This window comes from Xyrauchen texanus, chromosome 49, assembly GCF_025860055.1.
Source record: "Xyrauchen texanus isolate HMW12.3.18 chromosome 49, RBS_HiC_50CHRs, whole genome shotgun sequence".
Lineage (NCBI taxonomy): Eukaryota > Metazoa > Chordata > Actinopteri > Cypriniformes > Catostomidae > Xyrauchen > Xyrauchen texanus.
Window position 1 is genome coordinate 18,617,916 of NC_068324.1, and position 26,689 is coordinate 18,644,604.

Consider the following 26,689-nt stretch of genomic DNA (forward strand, 5'->3'; position numbering starts at 1 on the left):
CAGTCGTGACGGTAGCTGACCTCACCAGTGCGGAAATCTTGAATCTTTAATTTTGTCTTCTTAAGCTTAGATAACATAACATTTTTATTTTACAGGCTGGTCTAATTAATGTGCATGCACATTCTTGAGTTAATTGACTCTAAAAGGGAATTGGCTTTTTTACCTGTAAGGTGGGACTTCCTATTCTACACCCGCCATATTTGGTGTACCAATTTTTTGCGGTAATGCTATTAGATCCATGAATAGGGGACCCTGTCCATGTGTTATGTAATAAAAAGAGCCCATACTAGTTGTAACAAATCTTTTGATGCACAGATTGTTGCACCCAGTGTGCATCTTTAATGGTGTGGCATCAAAATACTGCAAGTATATACTGTATGTCTGACAAGCAAAGTGTTTACAACATATATGGACTGCTTCTAAGAGGAAGTCCCTTTGTTATATTATTTGTGTACAATGGTATATTGATAGTATGGAACAGTTGACAATGGCTGATAGCACCACTCCACCCCGTCCATCACCTTTAAATACAGCGGAGCATATGGGCACTTAAACAGAACTTCCTGCTGGGCTAAAACACTGCTGTTTGTGCACTATATCACAAGAGAATACATGGGGTGACAGAGTGCATTGGCTGAGCTCAAATGAACAAAGAGCAACCTTAGGGTGTTAGGAATGTCTTTGGCAGTCCAAAACTCCCACTCACTATGGGCCTGCTCTGGTTGTCTTAGTTAACATCTTTCAGAGACACTTAAAAGCATAGTGTGTATAGGGTTTTCTCAAGATTTGCTTTGCAGCTATTTATAGGAAAAGATTATGTATTGTCTCTTCCATTGCTGGTGATCACCCAATGGAAGAGACAAAAGGAGCATCATACATTCATTGGAGCTTAAAGCTCTTGAAGCTTGTCAAAATAAAAAAACATCCAATTCGTCCTCGACATTCAATATAGAGTGTTGTCAGATAGAAATTTTGCTTGGTTTGAAACTGTGGAGCGAGGATGTTTATTTTAAAGACCCAGATGTGTCTCTCCAAGGCCTAATTTATCACTGAAAAACACCCACATCCATAAGTCATGTATGACGACATATTTTATTATCAGGGGACGTAGCCCCCATTACAGTATGAATTAGCAGACCACACAGGATGTTTGCAAAAGCAAAAGCATTTATTAAATGGACAATAACCACGATATGTTCATATTGTTGAAAAGGTTAGTTTATCTTACTGGATAGATCTTATAAATGAAAGCGGAAAAATAGATACGGTGGAGTTTGTAATACGTCATCTGAGCAGCACATATTTGGAGAATGCTGACAAAGATACTCCCTGCTAGTAGACACTTCTGCAGGTATGCCTTTACGTGAAACCAATTTGGCCCCATTTGTGCAATTATGAGTTGGGAAAACTTCAATATTAGCACACGGAAGGAAATTCCAAGATCACTTTGTTTTTATTCTATAGGATTAGGGGTGGTTAGGGTTAAATAATGAATAATAAATGAATGGTACTTATATGGTTAGTGACATGTACCACTCTAAACATTTGCATTGCACCCCTACTTTCCTATTACATGTTTCTTCATCGCTCTCATGTGTAAATAACATCTAAAAATATCGGCCACGGTATAGCAAAAACTTGAAAAAATAAAAAAGAGCAGATACATTCCTATGGCACCCGGCATTAGCGTGTGGTGGACTTTTGAAATGCTGTCTTGGGTGTTTAATATGTCTTATTTTTTCTATAAAACTTTTGATGATCACATACTTTTGAGTACTATGTCAAACACATTTATGTTCATGTTAAGTTTTTTACTGATAATAACTCCCACCACATTTTAGGAGGTGAATAAGAATTATCTGCTGGTAGTGCTGTTTCACACTGTTACATTAGAAATTTGACTGCTATACACACTTTTGGAAATCGCATTTCTTAAAAAAAGTTTTGTACAGTTGATTATTTCCCTAGTACAATTTTTTGGATGGGTCACTGCCTCCCTTGCCTCTGAGAAATGCAACTGCAGCACAGAAAATATATCATCAAACCACCCCTCTCTCTATATTGGATAGAAAGATTAATGTTGGTGGCGCTTTATTTCACTGTGCTATTCTACAAATATATACTATAGAATTACAACAACCATAGTAATTGCTAGGCACTAACCCAAACCCTAAACCTAACCTTAACCCATATTAAGTACATGTAGTTACCTAATATTACTCAGTACTTTCTTTGGCAAGCACACATACTGTCAAATAAAGTGCAACTTCAATGTTTGTTAAAAAAAAATGGACTAAGCATTAATTTATTTGGCATAATGCACTGACTGAAGTGGTTGAAATATAATAATAATAATAATAGTGTGATATAAGTATGAGTGGAATGATGCAAGTCAATCTTATGTTGCAGCTAGTGAAAATGCAGAGTACAAATTTATTTTACCTCATCTTCTATCTTGATGTCATGTCAGTTGCAAACTTGCTGTAAAAAACAGGATCATGCCGACTTTTCTTATAAGAGCCTGAATGAAAAGGCAAAGACGGATTCTGTTAAATATTCAACCCCCTTCCATTAGCTTTCCATGGATGGACAGCAAACACGGCTCACAAAGAGACGAGATGAAACAGAGGGAGTGAGAAAGAGAGAGAAGCGAATGAACATGTGTGCGTCGAATGAATGGCCCATCGAGTCTCGAAGCCAGGAGCTTAAAAATCTTTTAGCAGATGTCTATGTATGGTGCGTCTCCCACAATCCCTCAGTTCGACATTCCAAAACTCTCTAAATTAAAATGACACTTTTTTTATCACCATTGAATGGGAGCATCATTTTAAAACAAAGCATTAATCCTGGTCAGCAACCATAGTACTCCTATTACAGCTGCTCTGAGATCAAGGCTTCCCAAATGCAGAAAGTTATGGCCAATATCAATGTGTTAGGAACACCATGTGAACAAAATCAGAAAATCTGTGCCAGCTGAGTGTGTAAAGCTGAGTGAAATGCATTGTGTTTCAAGGTTTTATGAGGTTTGGGCAAGAGAGGGGAGTTGATTGGGTTGTTGTGAGGAGGAATGATGGGACGAAGGGGGCCAACATTGGCAACGGCTTCAAGATTTCCCGAACATAACGTGGGTTCTCCTCATTCACTGCAGCAATGAGGACACCAGACAAGAATCCAGTGTTCTTTCTTGGTCGTCCAGCTGTTTATTTTGTTTTGTTTTTTGCCTTAAATCAAATTACTTTATTGCATTGCCCCCCTGCGTTTTGTACTTGAGTCCAAGCACAAAACGGTGGACAAATATTGATTTGTTAACAATATTGACATTCTCTGTGGCGAGCACCAGGTTGGCTGGGTGAGGTAAGCCTCTCTGGTATGAGACCTGGCAAATGATTTTCCAACACATCTGTAGAGAATAGTTAACTCTAGAGGTAGAAAAAGCCAACAAAATTGAGGAAAACAGAAATAAAATCACATTTTACAGTTTTACTAAAAAATTTTGTATGCAGGTTTATAATAGAGTATAAGGAACACAGTTGACAGTATGATTTTATCACAGAGAATGCAGTCACTTCATTAGATTGCTGTTTTTACTGCAAGTAGTTCATGAACTGTCTTGAACATCCATGAGGGGAAAGGGAATACATTTTGGATGGACTTTAAACAAAAGGGATTGTGCATGCTGCAAGACCTTTGCAAAGAAGACCTTTGTTCAAGCAAGTTTCAGAGACCTGTGGGAAGAGAACACAACCTGAAAGACTTTAATGACATGGTTCTGGAGTGATCATCTGCAATGTAGACATAAGCTCTCTTTGACAAGGTGCATGGTTCTGTGGGAGCAATGGATTTCCAAGCCTTTTCTAAGGCAGTCTCTCTTTCCATCGAGACAGATCAAATCTCTGCAAACGGCCCTCTACGGACGCCAGTCAGATCACTGTAAATGGCTCTTCCTGCACAAATACATAATCTAAAATACACCACATTCTTCATTCAGCTGTTGTGTCTCTGAAGTCATTCTTCATTCAACACTTGTCTGTCTAGAGGCCAAACCGCTCAGTGGCTCCACCTCTTCTAGGATCTGGTTTCTGCCTCTGACGCTCGTCCTCCATGAACTTCTCCTGCATCTCCTCAACAGAGCCCTCCTCGTGCTTCTTGTCCTTCTCTGGAAAATATCTTGGAACTGGAAAGTCTGCTGCTGAGACTGTAAGAATAGCAGGATTTTTTTTAGAGGAGATATTTAACACAAGTGTCCTACTTAACATTGGCTCATTGAAATATTACCCACCAACCAAACTCTTCATTTGAACCCCTTACCCTAATAGCCATGGTTTTTTAGTTAGCCAGCAACTTTAGTTGACAAATTAAGAAAAAAATAAAATAAATTAAAAGTGTATTCTTAGAAATCCACAGTGCTAAAAGTCTCTGAAGCTGAAGAAACACACATATATATGTGTGTGTGTGTGTGTGTGTGTGTGTGTGTGTGTGTGTGTGTGTGTGTGTTTCTTCAGCTTCAGAGTCAACTAAAATTGTCCAACAGTGTATGTGCATTGCATGGATCACAAGAGATTAATCTATGTAATTATTTCAGCAAGTCATAAAAATTCCCACAATAGTTTTATTTCTATCGGGAAGACACGAAGGCTTGAGTGAAGTTTAAGATGCCATTTATTTGATAAATGTAAAACAGAAAGTAATGTCTCTCTCTTTGGCGTAGGCCCCGTCCGGCGGTCCGAGGGAGTTGTGCCCGGAGCCAAGTTATATCCTGCCGGAGATAGGAGGCAGGGGCGAGGAGCCTACCCCCGTGCGGGACAGGGCTCAGCTGGTGGTGGTGGGGTGGCAGAGGTTGCCTGTGTTTTAGCACACTGAAACAGCAATGTGATAGATTGTGAGCAGACTTATAAAGCAATGGCTTACATGCGATTTCCATTTCCAGCACATCTCAAATTCTGTATTGTGTTTAACAGAATTCTGTGGTGGAAATATCTCTGATGTAATTCACTTTTTTCTCCCCTTTTTCTCCCCAATTTGGAATGCCCAGTTCCCAATGCGCTCTAAGTCCTCATTGTGGTGTAGTGACTCGCCTCTATCCGGGTGGTGGAGGACGAATCTCAGTTGCCTCCGCGTCTGAGACGTCAATCTGCTCATCTTATCACATGGGTTGTTGAGCACGTTACCACGGAGACATAGTGCATGTGGAGGCTTCATGCTATTCTCCACGGCATCCATGCACAACTCAGAGCACCCTACTGAGAGCGAGAACCACACATTATAGTGACCACAAGGAGGTTACCACATTTGAATCTACCATCCCTAACAACCAGGCCAATATGGTTGCTTAGGAGACCTGGCTGGAGTCACTCGGCACACCCTGGATTCAAACCCACGACTCAAGGGGTGGTAGTCAGCGTCTTTACTCGCTGAGCTACCCAGGCCCCCCCAGAAATGACATTATTAATATTTCTGAAATAAAATTGCTACCATTTCATTGCTAAAATTTGATCACAATGTATCCTAAATATATATACAAATAAACTATATTTTCACACGTTTTGGAATAATTTGCCAAAATGACAGCTTGATTGGAAATGACACCCAGTAAAAATACTGTTGTAGGAGTATCTAAATTAAAGTTGTTTCTTCGAACATCATTTGTCTCGTATTTCATCTCAAGCATTCTCTTCACTGACAATTTAATTGACACAAGTACAATGTCTTTTAAAAAAAAAGAAAATAAGGGGCAAATTTGATTTGTGTTGTGGAAATGTCTTTGTTAAACCAAATATAAATGACGAAGGCCTGGTAAAACGTTTCCAACTCAGTTTTAATAAGTCATTCATATATATGTTAAAAAAAAAAAGTTAATATGTGTTTATTTAAATAAAATCAACCACTGGGACATGAAAGTGCCAGAAGTTGAAGAAACAAAGTAGTCATCTAGTAAGCAATTGTATCCAACACCTCAATTAATTAGTTTGTCCTCACTCAAAGTGAGTATGCTTCAAGAAGTAACAAAATTACTAATTAGACCAATTAGAACATATTTTATGTTTAATACACAACTAACTGAAGCAGAATTTTAACCAATATATAAATATATCTATTGTAATTATTCATCTGGTGTACCATCAAAACACACAAACTATAAACATTTTATAAACCAGTTCAAAACCTATTTTTGTTAATTTATTACAGAGAATTAACACCAAAAACTGCTGTGATACTTCAGTGGGTAAAAGACTGCTATGTTCAATGAGTGAATGAAAAATTTGGCTACATTAACTCCATTGTCCAAATCATGGTGAGTGGACAAATTTAAGAGGAAGTGAGAGGGAAAACTTTATTATTACTTAAAATGTAACAATAAAATAAAATAAATTGTTCATACATTCCACTTCACTTGGAAAAACACGGTGACCTTTTTTAGAGCTTTGACATTGCCGCGCCTGAAATAAAAGTTTTATTTTAATGTGGTAATCAGTGACATTAGGGGCCAATGGGGCCTTTCTGCAAGTTAACAGCTAATGAAAAGCTGCACCTTTTCTTAATCAGATGCTTTTATGAATCCAGCACTTCTTACGGGATGAACAATTGTTTTGGCCTGTTATTTGTAGCAAATTCGGTGACTTAAGTGGGCAAAATGACCAAAGAATAGTGGAAGAGGAGGAAAAAAGTTAACAACTTAAAATCAAATGCTTGGCCTCCAAGGCTCTGCAGTGGTGCTCAAACCCCACCATCTAGGAATGTAAAACCCCACACAATACACACAGAGTCCAGCCAAGTGAAAGAACATGAACCAAACCATTTAAAAAATATGACCATAGTAACAGAGTACTGAAACAAATGCCAAAAAATATCTGTTCCTTCACATGTAGTAAACTCTCATGAGAGAAAAACACACTGAGGCTGAAAACTGGCAGGGGTACATGTTCGCATGACAATCCAAAAGTTGAGTTCACAAGTTTGAACGCTTTTCATTAACACTCAAACTGTTCGACCACTAACATAGAGGGGGGTGATTAACAAAAACAAGTCTGAAAAAAAGAGGCCTACACCCCACGATTGTCCGCCATATTTGGATTATCAAAACATTAATGCACGCTAAACAATTCCCTTATTGTTGGCAGCCGTCAACAGTGAATAAACATGTCTGTGCATGATGTGTACAAACTTTTGTAAGGGCTGCGGTGAACACTTCCACGGTTAGACTCAGAGGAGAACATCATTAATATTACCATTTCAAATGTACATACAGTACTACATATTCATATGAATGCTGGCTTATTTATTGCTCAATGTTTTGGAAATGTGGACAATGAGTCTTTTGGAACCGCATTACATATTTTAACTTAAAGGTGCTGCATACATCTATTGCTGCAAGCACTGGCATGTCCAACTTAACTTGAAGGTTAGTTAACTTCCCAAAGAGATTAAAGCATAGACCAAAAATGTTGTTGTGTCCAACCCAACATCTGACATTATACTAGTCACCTCCTCCTCAAATCCATACAGTGGACAGTTTATTTGAATGAGCAAACACATCTTTTGTAATCCCAAATGTGGTGTGACTAAAATAATTTGCAGTGTTTGCAAAGGCAAACATCACTTTAATTATAGCTCATACTTTGGTTTAGGTCCTAACCCTAAGTATTAAACACTGGCACATAACTTGTGCTGTATCATTTGTCATTTTCGCCAAGCAATCTATAATATGGGCACAGAAATCACATAGATTTACATTGAAGGAGATAACCGAGCCTTATTTACAACATCTACAGATAAGATACATTACTTGGAATAGATTTACTTTGCAACAGATCAGCAAATATTTGTAAAGTTATCAGGCCAACATTGTGGTGGTGAGTTTCACATCGGCAAGCACCACTTATTTCCTTACAAAATAAATAAATAAAAAAATTTCAAAATATAGTCTTTGGAAAATTGTGAAAATAATCATATAAAATGGTAAACCAAGCTAAATTTAGGTTGATTAATGGGGGTTTTCTAGCTTACACTTAAATATTTTCAGACTGAAGATCGATGCATCGAGTCTGCAGTCAATATCTTTAACCGCCCTAACTCTAGCACTCTTGGTGAACTCCAGTGACTCATGTCCCAAAACACTTCCACCATCAGTCAAACAGGAACAGCTGGCATGACTTGGGCCAGTCTGAAAGGATTAGCAGTAGATGGGGTTTCCATACAGAAAGCACCACCCACTCTTCTTTAGTCACTGCCTTATCTCCACTGTTTGCTCTACAACGATGATGGCTGAACTACTAGGCAGAAGCAGAAGCTACAAATTACATGCATGCTTTCCGAAATGTGTTTTAGGTTCTTCTTCTGCCTATTCGAAAGTCAAATAGAATGTCTTTTTTTATAGAAGAAGTAATGGCAGTAGCACAAGAAGTAAACTCAATGAATAGGTTTGGGGATATAAATTCAGAAGCAATAGTGAAATATAAACTCAATAGCAAAACCTTCTCCTGCAGTCATGTCAACAGGAGGTGGATCAAGACCTGGGTGTATGCCAATATCTCTGCAGAAACACTTATTTTTCTTTTCATGTTTATCTGTATTTCTTCTTGGCCAACCCCAGCTGCAGGAATGGAGAAAACCATGACAATTGTCTTCTTGTCACCAAGGAGTTAATGGCAAGCAAAATTAATACATTTGTGATTGTTCTTTATATGGGTCCGCAGTAATAAGATGGTTAATGAAGAGGGTTTGTTTGTTTAATGATGGAAGTCTATTAACAAATTCATTACCAGACGGGAGAGCAGGAAATGCGGGAGATGCTTGTAAACAGCTCCCTCTGCCAGTCTCACTGGGTGGGCCACACTGCTACTTCCTCTCGAGTCCGCAGCTTTAGCTGACAACCGATACTCACTAACCACAGATATTTGGCTGCCTTTGGATTACTCATATCTCTGGGTCTTGACACACACCATCCCGAAAAAATGTGCTTGAATCGAGCCAAACGAAAGAATGATGGTGGGATAGAGGGGACATGATTCTGAAGAGACATTTTTTAGCTTTAACTGGTCTTGCAAATCACAATGCTGAGGCAAGAGCGATTCTATGGCTAGACGAAATTCTACAGCTCTTCTCAATAGTAAAGACCCAGATTGGGACAAACAAATGAAAAACTCCCAGACTTGACCACAAGCGAGGAGTCAGATGCTCTCAATGTGTCCATGACCTCCACTCCATTCCAATAAACTCACAAATTTGGTGCGACCTTTAAACCACGGTGACCAACAAAAAGCTGTGGATGGGATTGGTTATGTAAAAGTATGAATGTGTTTTAAGTGGAATGCAGCCTGTGGACAACCTAAAAACAATGTAGACAATGAGAATTTTGGGGACTATTCTAGCACTTGAGTTGATCTTGGTTTGCATTGTACATTGTGTCATAACTGATGTGTAAGAGGTGCACTAATTTGTTTCTCAATAAAAAACGTTTTACACCAAAATAAATTAATTGTAATTTTGTAAAACAGCAGTGTATAAGCAATTGATTAAATCATGACCACTCGCATGAGATGAGGACTCTAGTCGTATCAGTAACCTAATAAAAGCTGTTTAATCTACATGGAGAGGGTCCCCTCATGGTGCCTGTCATGTTGAGAACACATGACCAGCTGAATAATCACAATTTCACTAATCACCCTGTTATTAGACACTAGGCTGCCAAGCTCAAAAATGACAAAAGCATCATGAATGTTTCATAAAGATGGAGTAGTGCGCTATATTACAAGTCTTCTGAAGTCATAGAATATCTTTGTGCAGTGGTGGCGTCTCACAAAACCTAGGGTACGGCCAGAGTTAAATTGGGATTTTTGAGGAGGGGGATGCCTAAACCATCCCTCCTGCTCCAATCCCTTGTCACATCAGAGGACCAGCATTTGTACTAAACATGCTTCCTTTGTGCATGAGTATAGTGGCCCAGCTGTCAAAACCTGACTGCTCACAGCAGTAGAGAGTATGATTCATGCAATGTGTTCGCCATGCCAAGACGCAGCTGCCCTGCCAGCACCTTTGTATCCAAAACCAATCTAAAGGACCCTCAATGCCAGCGTAAAGTGTCCGGGGGGGAAATTAAACAAAACACATTATATTTCCTTATTGAGGATGCCCATAAATCAGATTTGCCAGTTTTTGTCCCAGTTACTGTAAACCAGAAGCAGGTTTACACTGCAATCGGGGAACTGTAGACAACTGGCTGGCACATAGTCTGGCCTGTTATATCATTGCTGTCAAGTCGAGTGGTCGTTCTGACAAAATGGACAGCAACTTCTCCATCAGCCCTCATGTAATTGTTAAGCCACTGAGTCACCCATTCCATGATGACAGTTGTGACCAGTTGAATTGTTCAGACTTGCCCAAGTCTCTATCTTTTGGTTCCCCAGGATATTGGACCCCAACAGGAATGAGCAGGAGGAAAGCGAGGGCAAGAGACAGAGCAAGAAAGAAGTCAACTAGCAGGAAAATTAAGGAGGTGGTACCAAAACAGGAAATACATTGCCAGCATCTGAGGAATGTATTTTGAAAATGATATCGAAATAAGAGTGGTGCCTGGGTGTCGAGAGACAGATAAAAATGGTAATGGGGTGGGAAAAAGTAAGGTACAATCAAAGGATTTTATGACCGTAAGTGTTTAAGGTAATATTTAAAGACAGCGGCTCGGCAGAATGCAAGAAATGAGCTGCACACAGTTTATAAAGGAAGGAGGGAGGGCTTCAATATTATCTCCTTTGCTTGCATCTGCTGGCACTCAACGGAGGCTGTCTCATACTGGACGTCCACTAGGGAGCTGAGTGTGTGTGTGTGTGTGTGTGTGTGTGCTTGCTTCAAACAGGATGCCAGAGACCCCACTGGCCTTTCCATTATTCATGCTGTGCTGCTCACATTTGAACATGGCCTTATGAAAGTCTTCGTGGTGGATGAAATATTTCACATCTGAAATTAAAAATTGTCCTTGTAGCTACATATATATGAAAAGTTCTGAATAATTCCCTCTCCCCTGACTTTTCCCCCATTTAAATAAACAATCAAATCAAACACCCTTTATATGCTTTACTAAAGCAACAATGACTAAATTAAATCTCAAATGACTGCAAAATCTATATTTAAGAACTTTGACAAAGATATGCAACACATGAATTACATAATACACATCTCCTCTCACCACTTACAGTACTCTGAACTGCATGGAATCCATGACAGCAATGTTGTAGGGTCCAGCATTCACTCAACGGTAATGAAGCCAAGCAATGTCATCTAGTGTTGATAAGATCAAGAGTTGAACTTTCACGAATCATCAACTTAAACAGAAATTTCAAGTATGTTAATTTGTACAGGGTATTCCTTTAGGGAGGATTCTTGGAAGAAACACATTGGAATAGAAAAATAATAGTATGCCGTAGCAAGGTTGGGTTTCACTTGATTTTGTTCAGTGGTAATTAAGCAGAGTAAGCTCACAAGTTCAGGTGGAACATAGTGATTCGATTTGAAAGGTAGCATGGCTACCAGCTGATCCAGACCGAAACACAGCCCCAAAAAACACACTCCTTTTTGAGACTCTGCAATAAGCACTCAAACAACAACAAACATCCATTAGCAGCAACAACAGTTGCATTGTCTTGCCAAATACTGATGCTTGCAACAAGATCCTTGCAGAAAATTGGGTTGGGGGGGATTGGGGGGACGAACACAAACAGTTGTTGTCGACAAATGTGCAAACTTGACTGTTCCCACAAAATCCCTAAACCATATCTTGGCTTTGTGCGGCAGTGTTTTAATGAGGTATGTAGACAAGCAAACTATCAAAAGTTTGACATGGCAACTTACACAGCTGTATAGATCAGTCAGGTCTTCAGTACAGGGGGCAAGTGGTTCTGATAGTTTAGATTGATTCGGATAGTGTAGGTTGAGTCTGCATTTACCAAACCAGCATGGGAAACAACAGACACAACATCAACAAACAGAACCTTTACACGGCCTTGCACAGGGGTGCACAGGATATCATTGTGTTGAAGTAGAGCGTTACTTGCAAAGGCACTCGTACGCAAAACCTTGATATTGTCTCAAGATTTTATGTTGCTTAAGATTCCCCTGACCCGTGTCTGGACCTCCCTGTTCTGGCACAGCTTCACGTTGCCCTCACTCACCTCGCTAGCTTCATGCGCCGACTCAATCCATAACCCCCTCCTCCACCCCACTGAACTCTCTCTCCTCCCACCACTGGGAGGTCTGATGAGAGAGCGGCCATCAAGGTATCGATGCAAGCCTGGAGTTTGTAAAATTTTAGGGGGTTCTGGTGCATGGGTGGGGGGGGGGGGGTCTTGGACATTTGGGGGGGTGTTGATGTCAAGAAAGAGTGCTCCCCTTCATATTGCCTCTGGAATATTAGCTGATGTAGTGCATTTGGGGGGATGGGCCAGCAGGGGAACCATTGTGGGTATCCGACCACAGAAATCTCCCCCACATGTGGTGTCAATTAGGAACAATCTTGTTTTTACCCACCACTGAAAAGAAAGGACGGCTTTTCTTGGGCAATGTTTTTTTTACCTCTTTGTAGACCTGCTGGAGGAGAAGAGGCCGGAAATTTGGGTTCATATCAGTGTTTTTCGCCGCCGTCTGAGATTTTAAGCTCTTTTGTTATTCACACATAAACATGACTTTCTGAAAGTTTGAACAACAAGGAAGTAGTTTCTTTTGAATCTGAACAAAGACAAATGTTAGGAACAGGATGCAGTAATTCTCTGAATCCCGAGTCCCTGAACTGGATTTATAAGAAGGTTAAATTGAGGGAGAAAAGACACACAGGAAGTCATTCAACTCCTGGCAAGTGGAAGTTTACCTTTAAATATTAATTTGTGTTTTGGTTTATGTATCCCATTAAATGCTGCTCTGTTTTGACTATATTAATAATTTATCCCTCCCTTGATTGATGGCTGAAAAAGTGTATAAACAATCTAATGCTTCTCTCTCTCTCAAACTAAAAACCATCGAATCATAGGAGATCAGATTAAGGTATAAAAAAGGAGATCAGATTAAGGTATTTTCATGCCGGCATACTTCAAACATGGTCCATATCAACAGCCCAGGGCTCAGCCCAAACGCAGGTGTGAACCCAGCAGCACAGTTTGCCACTGGACCACAAACAAGCTAAACATTCTGATGCCCCAAGAAACAACTCTCCCATCCGCCCATGATAATAACCGCAGCTCTCCCAGAACTTTGTACTATAATTCCTATGCAAAGTCTGGCATGTAACCAAAGACGACCTCTTGTCTTCTTGGCTAGAGCCAAAACCCAAACTGCCGTCTTTCTCAGGAGGGCAGGGGCGAATGTCAGGGAGAGACAGAAAGTAAACAAGCAGCCCTGGGACTCAGGGAGCCGACCACAATAAGGTGAGGGTTTCGCATCAAAGAGTACCTGTGCCTCGGGGTTTTCTGAGGAAACATAAGCTGTGACGGGCCCTCAAAACAAAGAAGAAACAAAAATGCAAGCCTCAAACACCCAAGCATCCTGTTTCTCAAGGGAGTCTTGTTTTGTTTAATAACTTCAACTCAAAAAAGTGCATCTCTTCTAACATGGCACGCATAATAAAAAAAGGTTATTTTACAGTTGACGCCCTGCACTTTGAATTGTTCTGTGCTAATGATGTGGGCGCTTTGTGAAAATAAAAATGACCAGCAGAGACCGCAAAAACAGACAAGGACTTTTACAATAGATGCCGGGCCCTTTCATGCGTGGGCCACAATGGGATAACAATCTCTAGTTGAACGTATGCCACTTTGTAATCTGGCCTCTTCACCTGTTGGTTTAAGTAGTTTCTTTTCTTGTTTGTACCTAGTTTGGGGAGAAAATGGAAGTGAAATGTATTTAGTAAAAAGTTTTTACAAGATTACTGCATGAAAAAAATAATGATTCCATTAACAATTAATGTGTCATTTTTTTTAATTTTAAGATCCTTTCTATGATCCCAGTTTAATGTACAGCACTATTACACTACAAGCCATTTTTTAGGTTTATTTTACTGAATCTCACAACACCTTAAGAAAAGGAAGCCTATTTTTAAAACCATTATGATTTAAATTATGAACATTTTGCAAATTTGGGATATTCCCCCATATTCCTAAAGAAAAGTTAAGACTGTTGTGCTGTGGCTAAACCCAGACATTTGCATCATAAGCATGAGTTTTTAATTATTAATAGTAATTCATAATTAGTGATGATTTTTGCTATTCCGATTGGTGTAATAGAAATTACACACTTCAGCTTTAATGAAAATTACTCATTTTATCCCATCAATTTATGTATTTTTCTCACAGTGAGCAGTTTGCTACTATAATGAACTGTGATGTAGGTGATATTAGCAGCCTGGAAAATCTGTATTCACAAAATTACACTTTCCACTGAATGTTTTTAAGAACAGCTCTGATATCCATCACTCTCTTTTGGGGGAAAGGGAGGCTGCATTTATCTGTTATGAAACCTCTTTCTTCAGTCCTGTTGACTGTGGAATGCATTTTAACCTTTTCCCAGCTGGCAATGATGTCATCGTATGAAGCTTGCTGGGTAGTATACCCAAAAACTCAGAGGAAAGAGTCAAGAAAAGCATCTGACAAAACCCAAAACCACTTAGCTCCATGAAAACAAGAGTATAAAAAAAAAGATTAAATATTAAAAAACTAAATTCACCACTGAAAGAAAAGGACAGTCTATGGACACTGGAAAAGGGTTTTGTTTTATTAGAGACATTTAACGGTCGATTTTAAATAAGAATACCCATCCAATAAGACAAATGGTTTAATATGAGACTCTGAAAGGTGCTTCAGAAAGTCTATAGGAATACAGTAGTTCAACCAAAAAGGACAATTATGTCATCATTTACCCACATGCTGTTCCAAACACATATGACTTTCTTCTGTGGATCAAGTTTGGCAGAATGTCTAAGCTGTTCTCTTCCAACTAACTAAACAAACTAAAAAGTGGATTGGGACCAGGGGCTGTCAAGCTTAAAAAGGTACTTTTACTGCAAAACAAGACACAATCTTGCTGTACAGCCTTAATAACATTCAATAACATTCTACTATCAATAAAAGTTTCTGTGTTCCATGGAGAAAAGAAAGTCATCCAGATTACAAATAAGATGAGGGATGTTAATTGATGTCAAAATATAAATTTACTGCACCTTTTAAGAGATAAGATCAACTGAAAAGTCAATGGGGCTTTTGTGAGTTTTCTTATTGTACATCATAGAAAGGTTGGCAGTCTTCCTTTACCAGTCCAAGGAAACCCTAAAAACACAAACATTACCTCCATTTAAGGTCAACTGAATGGTCAACCCGCTAAACAGGTGACAAGAACTTTTGTTCTTGCATGCAAACCCAATTTCCATTCCTGTATTCCCACCCTACACATTATATAGTAGAAATAAATATTCAATTTGTGTCTCTTTTGAGGTTGTGAGTTGGCTGGCTACTATTATGTTATGAATCCCAGGCCTGAAGGGTAGTTATAGAAACCCCTTCCAAAATATAGGAAAAAGTAAGAAAATAAATAGATGCCTTGATCCCGAGGGGGTCCACCCGTGTCACACGCCTCACCCTTTACATCATCAGCAGAGTGGAACCCATGACGCAGTGTGGGACACCTTCTCTGGTGTGGGCTTTTCAGGAATCGAGGAATAAATCCACTGTTATGCCGATGATACACAACTTTATATTTATTCTAAATCTGATGAAATTTCACAAATCTCCAAATTTGCAGTGTATCTATGAAATCAACGATTGGATGGCCAGAAATTTCCTACTACTAATTTCCGACAAAACTAACTATTGGACCAAAAACCTCTCAAAATAAGGGAGATAATTTTCCTATCTGGCTCCTAAACAATGGAATAGTCTCCATAACACTGTTCAGGACACAGACACACTCACTTAGTTTAAGTCTAGACTAAAGACTCTCTATTTAGACTAATTTTCCCATCAACTCACAGTTAGGCTGCTTTAGTTAGGTTACAACATTTCTCAGAAACATTTCTGTAATAAATTGAATGGCATCTACGCTAATATTATTCAATTTCCCTGTCTCAACCCCAGGATTCTTATTCCGAGGTTACCAGAGCCAGCCAGATCCAGCTCCATTCCTGCTTGGTGTCGGTCTACACTGCTATGTGACACTGAGTGATGAGGACAAACTACAGCCGGTGCTACCCAGATACCACTTTAGTCTTTTACGATGGACTTCAGAGGATGAACTGATGCCAACTCCAACCATAAGACATGGAATACTTCATATCCCATTGCCTGAAACATGGACTTAGGATGGACTCCACCAAACCTCATTGAAATGACCTGCAGGTTGAACTGTGATGCACCTCATTGATCTCTGCCTGCATCACATTTGTCCACTGATGGACTACACTCTTGAAATGGAATGCATAGACTATCATTGTATTGCCAACAAAAGCCTTCATCAGCCAACTAACAAAGGACAATAGCATCTATGTGAACTTCTGCAGTTAATCCAGGATTGACTTCAAAGACATTAGTCATTAATCTTACAGTTCATACAAAATCTTTGTTAAAACACTGACCTTTAACACTTACTTAGTTTACAAATTTTAAACCATGAATTGCACTGCACACAAATAGCTAATATTGGCATTATATTTATGCAATTTAGCCATAGGGGAACTGGCCCCCACAGTGTGCCTGGTTTCTCCCAAGGTTATTTTTCTCCATCAACCAACATCTTATGGAGTTTTGTGTTCTTGTCACAGTCGCCTTCGGCTTGCTCACTGGGGTTCTAAATACAATTATTATTTAATTACTTATTTTTATACATAATTTACATTTATATATAATCAAATTACAAAATGATGACTCTAAGACTTCGATATTACAGTTTAATTGTCTGTTAAAGCTTTATTTTCTTTAAAGCTTCTTTGTAACGATGTGTGTTTTGAAATGCGTTATACAAATTTTTCAGCTTTTACGTTGTGGTTGTACAAATGGCCACTTTGCTTACTGCCCTTTTTCTATTGTTGCCACGGAAACTGCATGAAAAAAATCCCAGTGGCGTCAACCCAACTGGCAGCTAGTAAAAGTTAATCACGACTTTAGAGAAAAAATACACGGTTGTGTAACACGTTTGGCACACTTTGTGAAGAAATAAACAGGGCAGGGCATCCTAATTGATGGCCAGAACACTACAGCTACAGATGGAGAGATAAGCAGCTTTAGGGAAATCTCGCAAACCACTCCTCTCTCCTTCCCTCCCTCGGTGTATCACACCACAGTTCTCTGAATTAGCCTTGTATTTATATGTGTATTTCAAACTCCCGCTGAGCTGCCGTGTATGTCCAAAACATCCTGTCAGAATTCTCATTGACTAACAAGCATGTCACCAATTTTTAGGTGACTTAACACAACAGGAGCGCAAAACAAATGATTAACACAGATGCATAACTGTAGAAGGTTAAAGCTGAAGTGTGTACCTTTAGAGGTTGATTTCCTCAAAAAGAACTCATCAGGATTAACAGTTGGGCTATTTGTTTGAGCGATCAGTTGCAGGGGGGAGCTATTCAGGAAAGCTGTTCGAAAACAAATAGTTATTTGTGCAATTCCATTTGGTGGTGCACATAATAGCCATCTGAAGCCATATATAATATTTCAATTGTAAAGGGATAGTTCATCCCAAAATAAAAATTCAGACATTGTTTACTCACCCCTGTGTTATTACCCCATTTGCCTTTCTTTTTCTTTACACAAAGGGAGAAACTTTTGTGCTCAGTGATGTCATACAATGGCAGTTTATGGTGACCACCTCTTCAAGCTTCAAAAGCACATACTGTAAAGTATAATTCACAAGTCTAATAAATTATTCTATGAGACTCAGGATTGTTCTGAAAGCATACCATGAGGTTTGGTGAGAAACAAAAATCGAATGTATTATTTAGTGAAAACTTTGGCTGACCGTTGCTCTCCTGTGTGCGTTCATGAGACTGCACAAGAGCAGTTTCTATCTCAAGAAGGGTAGTTCAAGCAAAAATGTATTTTGTTGATTGAAAAACAGGTCCACCACAGCGATACTAACAACAGAACACAACAAAGCTGCACACAAACCAGAAAACCAAACTTACTAAATATGTCTGATCAAATTGTAGTTGTAGAATAGATGCATTTCTATGCCCAGCTTTGAATCAGAGTTCTCAATCAAACTGAGAGAGATATACAGATGAGGCTGAAGGCAGCTACAGTCACACCGTGTCCTAACCTGACTGCAAACGACACATGATAAAAGGTATATTTTCTATGGTAATCAGAGTTTTTGTCCTAACCAGTCGTGACGAGCGACAGTATATTTTGTTGATCGCTTGGTTTCTATATTCGGCATCGCCATCCCGTCGGCTAACCCCACCCGCTGTGAACTGGCACCAATCCAAAAACTTTCTCATAAAAGTATATTCAAGCCAGCATCTCAATAGCCGGTTAAAAACTACTTGATTTTGGCCAAGAATGTTTTAGCTGAGGTTTCGCTCTCTTCAGTTGGAGGTCTGTCAAAAATGCTCACCAGTTAAGAATGGAGAAGAGGTGATGAACATTTCTGCCTCCTCTATCCCTCTCTGTCTGATTGAGTCAGACAAATGCGGCTGGGCATAGAAATGCATCTATTCTCTGACTACAAACTCATCAGACATATTTAGTAAGTTTGGTTCTCTGGTTCTTGTGCAGCTTTGTTGTGTTCTGTTGATTGTCACTAAGGTGGACCTGTTTTTAGATAAACAAAACAAACTATCGCTTGAACGCCCAAATTCGAGAGCGGCGGCTGCTTGAACTGCTGCTCTCATGCAGTCTCATGAACATGTAGAGGAGATTAACATTCGGCCAAAATATTCATTAAATAATACACCCTGATTTTGATTTGTTTCCCACCAAACCTTATCGTATGTTTTACGAAAAATCGTGAGTTTTATCTAATAATTTATTCGATTTCTGAATTATACTTTTGTGTTCTTTTGACGCTTGAAGAAGTGGTCTCCATAAACTGCCATTGTATGACATCACTGGGCACAATTGTTTCACAATTTCTCCCTTTGTGTCCAAAAAAAAGTAATATGCCCACTTTGTCAAAGTTCTATAGTCTCATTTGGTTCCATATTAAATAATTTTTCAGAGTTCTATACTAGTTGAGCTCTCTTAACACTGTTTGTGGCATAATTGTTTATTTTAAAAAAAAAAAAAAAATGTATTAATTAATAAATTAATTAATTAATACACGTTTGGAATGCCATGAAGGACATGAGTAAATAATGAAAAGTTTTCACTTTTGGGTGAATTATTTATTTACATGTAATGACGGAGAAAGTTCTACTCACATTATTGGATCCATGTGCGTACGGCTGCTACAGGAATGCTGCAGATCTTCTCCAGATAGTTTCTCACATCACATTTGGTCATTATTGGAGAAAATTGAAACAGACGTTCAGAGTTGCCGTGAACTAAAGGAACAATAAATGACAATTTATGCCGAGCTAAGGTCACAACAGTATTGATGCACTGCTTTGAGCTTAAAATGCATATAAAAGCATTTAGTAGTTGCAGGTTTGAAACACTTTTTTTATTGGAGACATAAACTGGCTATGATGTGTAATGCGTTTTGTAACATCCTTTTAAGAACAAACAAATGTCATTTCTGTTCCAGTACTCAGTATGTCCTCTAACCAGAACCTTTCACAAATGTGATGCTGGAACTGAATGGAAAGAACATACTGAACTCTAAAAACTAGGATGTTTGTCCACAAGTCAGTCCATATAATAAGCGCTGATTTCTTTCTTTTGCAAACGAAACAGTTTCCAAGAAACCCAACAAACAGATGCACTTTCAGAAAGAGTATTATTGTATGCACATCTTTCAGAGTCAGCACCAGAATGTGATGCCCAGATTTCAGTGAAGTGGAGTGGAGGTCTGGCGGCGTAATTTATGTGAGAGAGAAGCACACAAGTGTGCATTTGTCTGGGTGAAAGTGAGTGAGAGAGGCCATTCCTAGAGAGCAGAGCACTCGAGCCACAGTGCGAGGAATTGTAAGCATACCTAAGTGCTTTCTGAGATCACAGAATAGAGAAGCTGAGATCTTTTTGAATTCTTGCCCCCTGGTGACCTCTGCCAACAGGAAGCACCTTTGCATCCCTAAACACTTCAGGAGCTATAAAGAGCTAGATGTATAAAGGTCTAATACTTATGTTCAAGAGGAAGGTGAGATGATGTAATTGTGCATCTCTTATTTCATTACATTTTTAGGCTTCTTATTAATATAGACCAGGGGTTTTCTAAGTCTTAGACAGTACAGATAATGTGTGTATGTATGTATATATATATATATATATATATATATATATATATATATATCCAGGTTTGGGGAGTAACGGAATACATGTAACGGGATTACGTATTTAAACTACAAAATATAAGTAACTATATTCCACTACAGTTACAATTTAAATCATTGGTAATAGAATACAGTTACATTCTAAATGTATTTTGATTACTGAAGAGATTACTTTGCATTTTATTGTCATTTGTTTCATTTAATATTTAGTCCTTTCAGAAGAAAACATTTATACGTATAAATGATGCGATCCAAATTGCATTTGAACAGCGGTGAAACACTTTCTTATGATGTGTTACATTCATACGAGCAGACAGAGAAGTACGTTTGAAATAAGTTTGGCGCAGAAGAAATAGAAATAAATCTTGTGTAAATTGTTAGCTTTATGCTAAGCTAAAATGCTATTTCTAGCCATTTTACATGCACATGTTACCAGACACAATCATATTTTTTATCAAGAAAATTACCGTTGGATCATAATTTCCTTTTTTTTATTAAGACCTTTGATATTAAGGCAAAAATCATATTCTTGAGAATTTTTTTTTATTGTTTTCCTGTAAAAATGACTTTTGGTTGTATATATACACATACTATATGGCACTAAAAGGGATAGGTTTTAAAGGCTAATGCTCTACCTCCCAACCCTAAACCTAACTGATAGTGTCATAAAAAGCAAATATGAGATGAAAAATGCAATTGCTTAAGCAACAATGTCATTTTGTGGTACTTCTTCATAGAAGAATCACTTTCGGCTCACGTGTCGACTGTGCAATGCTCTATACTGCTGCTGCACAATTTGACCACACTTGAACAAGCCTGTAAATGTATTAGATTACATAATGCATCTCCGGGCACAATATGCGTGACGTAATTTCATCATCAGCACAGTCTGCGCTGACTGTCCACATACGGCCCAGATTTTCTCGACACGTCAACAATCCTCGTCTATGCGAATCGTTGGCGCATGCACCTGCCATTGACTACCAAAAAGCATACGTACTGTGCATGCATTTATCATAATAAAATCGCGGTAAAAACAGTGTACTTTGAAAGGAAACATGGTTGACTGGGCGCGATCAAAGTATACCTGGGATTTTACAAGTCATGCACTACAGTAAAAGGGTTTAGATGTCATAAGATAGCATTGTGTAAGGAACATGATGAAGAGTAAGTGTTTATAACCTGATAATAAAACATTTTTTTTGCAAAAATGTAGGTATAGTAATGTGATTCTATTAGACCAGGTTGAAATCAATGCAATCAAAATGTATGGCATTACCCCTTTAAAAGAACTCCTTATTGGTACTGTGGTGTTTTGAGCTGTGGCGTTTAACACGGGTGATGCAGGTTTGAGTCTGGCCTGAAAGATATCCTCACTCTGCACTACATCGATCAAATTAAAAAGCAATGCCTGAACAGGATTATAAGAGTAATACCAACACACTTCTTCATGAATGCAGTTTACTAGTACTTTGTATTATGCTCTATTCAATCAATCATATCAAGCACCGGGCAACACATTCGTGACCTTCAGCAGATGTAAACACTGTCTTGCACAGCTTATCTTTTTAAGCATTGATGTCTTGAAAAGATACAGCCCTCCTTGTTGTTCAATCTTCTCTCCCGTGAGTATGAGCTGCACCCCACCCTTCACATATAAACAGTCCACACTCATCCCTAAACATGTTAGCTCAAACCGCCCGTTTCAAAGCCTTTCCAAGTAGGTGACTCAGAGGGACAAAACACTCCAAATATAGAGGAAATCCAAAAAAAGGGGACTCTTTGTTAGCCCGTGACCTCTAGGTTACATTCACACCACTTGGACTATAAAGGCGGCAATAGACCAAACAACAAGCTTTAATGAACTAAAGAGAGATCATTAATATGAAATCATTTGAAGATAAGTCAATAAAAAGAAGTTGATAATGGATAGAATATTTCAAGGCATGCGAGAAAGTTGGGCTAGGGTGGCAAATAAACAAGGTTAAACAAATCCGGCAGATGATAGTACAAACACTTCGTGAAGAGGCCCTCTTTCACAAAAACAAGTGCTCTGAAATTCAAAGGCTCTGATAAACATTATATAAACCAGGTTGGTTTCAAGCAAAACAACTCATTGCCAATTTGGAGGGTATTTGTGAAGAGTAGAAAGTGAAGAGGGGCTTTAATGTTTTAATAACACCTCTATTGCTTTGTCTGCTTTCATGCTATTTATGGTGGGACTGTGTCAAACGTAGCTCCGGAGAGACAAAACAGTTTTTGAGGTCCATTGAGGTGGCAATGGGTTCAAAACAAAACAAACCAACCAAAAGTCTTCCACTGATTAGACCGGCACCGCAGCATTTAGATTCAGGTTATGAGTACGCCTGGTACAGATTAAGACACTTAAGATCACAAAACAGTCTGTAAAAACAAAAGGTAGAAACAAAACTTCCCCAGAGCACTTACGCAAGTAATAACATATAGCCCAATTACAAATGTGTGCGGTTTGGAACACGTATTGGCGGAATAATAACTTAAGAGCAAGGCTCTACCGTCACTGCCTTAGATGTACGCCCTGAGGTTCTCCAGAAAACAAAGCAGACTTTGTGGTCTTTTCTTGTGTGGACTACGATTAGACCTGTTATTAACAGTCTGACTGCCTGTTTCGTATTACACTGCAGCAATGCAATAATTACGGCTGTATTTTAAGTGACGTTTTATAAACGTCACCAATTCAGGCACAAAATGTTGGAGTTTAAAGTAGTTGAAAGAGCTGTAAACACATTTGAAAGCGTCCGGGAGTAACAATAGGGAATCGTCGACCAAGTAACCTTGCACGGCAATGTTATACAGGGTTTTGTTATGATAAATTGTGCTGCGTTTTGTCCAGTCTACAATTATACCTTTTAAACTCCACTTTAAATGCTTTTATTCTTTGTAATCACTGTGCACAATGATATTCCCTCTATGCAATTCTCAATGTCAAAACAAACCCCATTCGTGGAATCTGTCTGCCACCTAGTGGAAAACTATGCAACTACAACATAATAAACTTGAAACTTTGTTACACAAAAGATTATTACAGTGAGTAGTAATGGCTATTAACAGTTATATTGATGGAAACTGGCTAAAAAATACTTACTTCAAGGGAATGCAAAACTGTACTGTATCAGGTGGCTGTTCGTTACCCGGTCTGACCAGGGTAAGATTGAAGGTGGCGTGAAATATTCTCAGCTGAGGGTTACCCAACTGGCATAAGGGATATCTAAGAAAATGAAAAAGACAAATGACATAAATTGAAATAAAATACAATTAAATTACCTACCTTCTCCTGTTATTTTGGATGGATGGATGCATTGACATTCACAGAACGGGGGCAACAGAGGAGCAAGCCCCTGCCCCTTTTGTTCACAAATCTAAAGGTGCCCTTAACAAATGTAAATGTGCCCTTTTAAGCAGAGGTGTCTTTACTACAGCACGGTGTATATGTATATATATATATATATATATATATATATATATATATATATATATATATATATATGTATATATAAATACACACGATCAGCCACAATATTAAAACCACCTGCCTAATATCGTGTAGGTCCCCCTCATTCCACCAAAACATCTCTGACCCGTTGATGCATGGAATCCTCAAGGTTTACTGTGATATCTGGCACCAAGACGTTAGCAGCAGATCCTTTAAATCCTGTAAGTTACAAGGTGAGGCCTCCATGAATCGGACTTGTTGGTCCAGCACATCCCAGATTCTGTGGAAATTGGAGGCCAAGTCAACACCATGAACTCTTTGTCATGTTCCTCAAACCATTCCTGAACAATTTTTGCAGTGTGGCAGGGCGCATAATCCTGCTGAAAGAGGCCACTTCCATCATTGAATACCGTTGCCATGAAGGGGTGTACGTGGTCTGCAACAATTTTTAGGTAGGTGGTACATGTCAAGTTACATCCACGTGAATGCCAGGACCCAACATTTTCCAGCAGAACATTGCCCAGAGCATCACACTGCCTCCGCCGGCCTGCCTTCTTCGCATAGTGCATCCTGCTGCCATCTCTTCCCCAGGAAGACGACCCACACGCACCCGGCCGTCCACATGATCTAAAAGAAAACATGATTCATCAGACCAGGCCACCTTTTTCCATTGCTCCATGGTCCAGTTCTGATGCTTATGTGCCAATTGAAGGCGCTTTCCTGGTGGACAGGGGTTAACATGGTTCTGACATCTTTCTGTCACAGCCAGCATTACGTTTTTCAGCAATTAGTGTTACAGTAGCTCTTCTGTGGGATGAGACCATACAGGCTAGCCTTCGCTCCCCACATGCATCAATGAGCCTTGGGTGTCCATGACCCTGTAACTACCCAGTGATCTAATCACTGTATATCAGGAACACCCCACAAGACCTGCCGTTTTGGAGATGCTCTGGCCCAGTCATCTAGCCTGGGCTGATTGTGGCTGATCAGTGTGTGCGTGTGTGTGTGTGTGTGTGTGTGTGTGTGTATACATACAGCTCTGGAAAAAAATTAAGAGACCACTGCAAAAAAAAAAAACATTCTGGATTTACTATTTAGGTATATGTTTGAGTAAAATGTAAATTTTTGTATTATTTTATAAAGTACTGACAACATCTAAAAATATTGTAATTTAGGGCATTTATTTGCAAAAAATGACAAATGGTCAAAATAACAAAAAAGATGCAGTGTTTTCAGACCTCGAATAATGCAAAGAAAACAAGTTCATATACATTTTTAAACAACAATACTAATGTATTAACTTCGGTTCAGAAATCAGTATTTGGTTGATTAACCCTGATTTTCAATCACAATCACAGCTTTCATGCGTCTTGGCATGCTCTCTACCAGCCATTCACATTAGTGTTGGGTGACTTTATGCCACTCACTCCTGGTGCAAAAATTCAAGCAGCTTGGCTTTGTTTGATGGCTTGTGGCCATCCATCGTCCTCTTGATCACATGGAGGACCACTGAATCAAGACCCTGTCATGGCCAGACCAATCTCCAGACCTGAACCCCATTGAAAACCTCTGGAATGTGATCAAGAGCAAGATGGATGGCCATAAGCCATCAAACAAAGCTTTTGTTATTTTGTCTGCAAATAAATGTACAGAATATTTTTATTTGGAATTTGGGAGAAATGTTGTCAGTTGTTTATAGAATAAAACAAAAATTTTCATTTTACTCAAACACATACCTAGAAATAGTAAATCCAGAGAAACTGATAATTTTGCAGTGGTCTCTTAATTTTTTTCCAGAGCTGTAAATATACAGTATAGTGTGACGAGGAGGAGGGCAAGCACGGCCTCCAATCGGGCTAATCAGGAGAGGGATAAGTGCAGAGGGATGTGGCAGCTCGAGAGAGAGAGAGAGAGAGAGAGAGAGAGAGCCACATGCAGCTGCCATGTGTGTGTTTGTGTTTTGTGTCTTTTTGTTTAATTAAATATTATTTTGACTGTTCAGCTGGTTCCCGCCTCTTTTCTCATCCTTACCTTGTTACATATATATATATATATATATATATATATATATATATATATATATATATATACACTGCAGAAAGTTTGGAATAATTAACAGATTTAGCTGTTTCAGAATGAAATTGGTATTTTCATTCACCAAAGTGGCATTCAACTGATCAGAAAATATAATCAGGACATTACTGATGTAAATAAAACTCCATCAATTTTTGAAAAAAGTTATTACTCTGAGCTAGTTATCACGTGGCTTGTCGTGCATGACACTGCAGAGACTCACAGCATGTGTCGGCTCATGCTACTCTCCGCGATCCACAAACAACTTACCATGAGCCCCATTGAGAGAGAGAACCACTAATTGCCCCGAATTGTTATCCCATGTGATGCTACCCTCCCTAGCAACCGTGCCAATTTAGTTGTTTAGGAGACCTGGCTGGAGTCACTCAGCACACCCTGGATTCAAACTCGCGACTCCAGGGGTGGTAGTCAGCGTCAATACTTGCTGAGCTGCCCAGGCCCGTCCAACACATTATCCTTGAGTAATCATGCTAAAGTGCTAATTTGGTACTAGGAAATCACTTGCCATTATATCAAACACAGTTGAAAGATATTTGGTTTGTTAAATGAAGTACTGAATTTTTTAGTAATAGTAATTTTCCACATTATTAATGTCCTGACTATATATTGTGATCAGTTGAATGACACTTTTGTGAATAATATAATACATTTCTTTCCATAAGAGCAAAATGTGTACATCATTCCAAACTTATGGCCAAAATTGTATATATATTCATGTATATAAA

General features: G+C 38.9%; 1 pseudogene; it reads right to left on the reverse strand.

Annotated features, from left to right (window-relative positions):
* Nucleotides 1-4,031: 4,031 nt before the first annotated feature.
* On the reverse strand, nucleotides 4,032-26,183 carry LOC127640712 (39S ribosomal protein L23, mitochondrial-like; annotated as a pseudogene).
* Nucleotides 26,184-26,689: the final 506 nt, after the last annotated feature.